At 36.0% G+C, this 2,410-nt stretch overlaps 1 long non-coding RNA gene across 2 annotated transcripts; it reads left to right on the top strand.

Moving 5' to 3' along the window:
* The first annotated feature begins 723 nt into the window (after positions 1-723).
* LOC110868175 lies at positions 724-1,579 on the top strand. Of its 2 annotated transcripts, none has more exons than XR_002552275.2 (3): positions 724-1,082; positions 1,181-1,318; positions 1,407-1,579. It is a non-coding gene; the product is annotated as an uncharacterized LOC110868175 (long non-coding RNA). The 2 variants fall into 2 exon arrangements; XR_004882378.1 differs by having other exon boundaries at positions 1,206-1,318.
* Positions 1,580-2,410: the final 831 nt, after the last annotated feature.

Below are 2,410 nucleotides of genomic sequence, written 5' to 3' on the forward strand. Positions count from 1 at the left end.
TAACGGATCACAACAGACAATAGTAGATCATACATGCTTTACGGACCGTGTGGGGCCTTATTGGATCACAATGGATAATAATACATCATATATGTCTTAATTGACCATATGGGGCCTTAACGGATCATAGTGGACAATAAGAGGTCTCAACCGTTAAGTGCTGAACCAGTAAGAGGTCTGAACTATTAAGAGGATGTATAATGCTTAACCGTTTAGAGGCAAATGTATGACCAATTCAGATTAGAGGTCTTAACCATTCAGACTCTATATAAATCTTAACCATTCAAAGGCAAATGTCTGAACCATTCAGACATTTGATCGTAAAACAAACAGTCTAAACCATTAAGTGCTGAACCAGTAAAAGATCTAAACTATTAAAAGCCTTATTAAGACATAAACAAACAGTCTCAAAAAGTTTCCTCCAAAAAAAATCAAAATTTCATATTTTCACCACGAAAATTTCAGTTTCCCTCTCATCTCCATTCTAAACCCTAACTCTCTCCTTCTCCAATTGTAAAACACTCTGTCTCCCCAAAACTTATGGTAGTTACAGTAGCTACAGGTTTCATCTTTCAAATTCATGATTTCAAGAACCAAATCTTTTAATTTCTTCTCGTTTCAGTTCAAAATCATGCCACCTTACATCCATCTGCTTATTCAACTCCTCCCAAAATGCCACCCTTTCATTCTCCACCCGCTTCACCATCACCCCACCCCACTCCCTCCCTACTGCCTCCCCGGCGACGGTATCGCATTTGGGGGAGAGATACTATCACATCCTCATTTAATCTCAACGAAACCCTAACCAATGGAACCTACAAATTAACCACTATTATGAATCCTTGTTAAATCAATTTTTCGATGGATTCTTCCTTCGCACTTCAATTGGCCTCCAGATTTGTCTTCCCCGCCCCAAATTTCTGAAGAATCTCTTTTGGATGTTGGTTTTCAATTGCATAAAGAGGTGATTCAGGTGGAATCGTCTACCTCTGATGAGCGGCAAACAAAAGCGTAGGTCGAGCTTAACCCAAATATAGAGCGAAGGTGTTCTAATGTTCTGCCCACAGTTTTCTCGGCTAAAGGTGCGGTTGTGTTAGGTATGGGTCATACTACCTCTTACTGTTTGTATGTTTCTACTATATTGTTTAATTTGAATTTGCATTTTGTATTGTTGTTAAAGATTGGTTGATAAAGAGAAATTCCAGGTACGTATGTGAGGAGGGAATGTTCCCTAAAAGAACGAGAACTTTTATGCGGGCGGCTCATTGATCGGCTTATACGACCATTTTTCCCTGCTGGATTTTATCATGAGGGTCAGGTATGTATGATAGAATGGCTTGTTAGTTGTTTCCTTATTAACAACTTTATATTGTACTTTTTTTTCTCACAGTTAGTGATTTTTTTAGGTGATGTCTAGTGTGCTTTCTTCAAATGAGAAACAAGTTCCAGATGTAATATGTTCTGCACTTGCTATGTTTAAGTATTTTGCTATTACTTAAGTTTCCTCAACTTAATTTGAAGGTTACGTTCATATCAATTTATGATATATGAACAGGTGAAGGCGCCCTTTACTAGGGCTGTTAACGAGCCGAGTCAGCTTTATCTGATTTTCAATCTGTGCGGTCTACATTTACACAATACCGGTACCTATGAATATGACCATTTCTATGTTTGTGTAGCAAAATTGAAATAATCACTAATATTTATATTTCTCGATTAGTCGACTAGAAGGGTGATAGCAAAACTTAGATATGTGGAGCTCTATCATTCAGCTAACATTGTATCGAGGTATGTAATATGATTGCAGGTGTATGTCATTTATTTATTTTTATAGTTTATTAGAACAATAGGACATTTATACTTAAAGTTTCATTATGTGCTTTACTACACAACATAGATTTTGATCATGATTATGAAATTTTTGCTACTGCTGATGTTTCAAGGCCTACAAAAATTTCTAACATCTCAACTGTGAGCCATTTCTATCTTTGGATTTTTGGAAAATATTGTAGTACTGTACACGCAGGTGATCAAACACTGAAAATCCCATGATTGTTGCTAAACATGTATATTAAGTTGTTTTTTTTTCATATTGTTAATGAACCCCTAGAAGCGCACTGTCCTGTAGTTGAACATCTTCATTTCTTGTATTTAACAGTCTTTACACCTACTACTACTTCTTTGCTGGTTTTTTTCTTTAGTATGGAACTTGCTGCCCAGGGTTCATTTCAAACAAATCTGTAGTTAGTCGAAGGAATTTAAAGTTGTAATTAGTTGAAGGATATTTAAAGTTGATTTTTGTATAAATAATTTTGGTTAAACATAGCATTTGTATCACGCATCAAAAATTGTTGGTATTGGCAAAGATTATTGGGTGCTTGTTTGGGTCAGGGAATAAAATAGTCGTGAA

Source organism: Helianthus annuus, chromosome 15 (assembly GCF_002127325.2).
Source record: "Helianthus annuus cultivar XRQ/B chromosome 15, HanXRQr2.0-SUNRISE, whole genome shotgun sequence".
Classification (NCBI taxonomy): domain Eukaryota; kingdom Viridiplantae; phylum Streptophyta; class Magnoliopsida; order Asterales; family Asteraceae; genus Helianthus; species Helianthus annuus.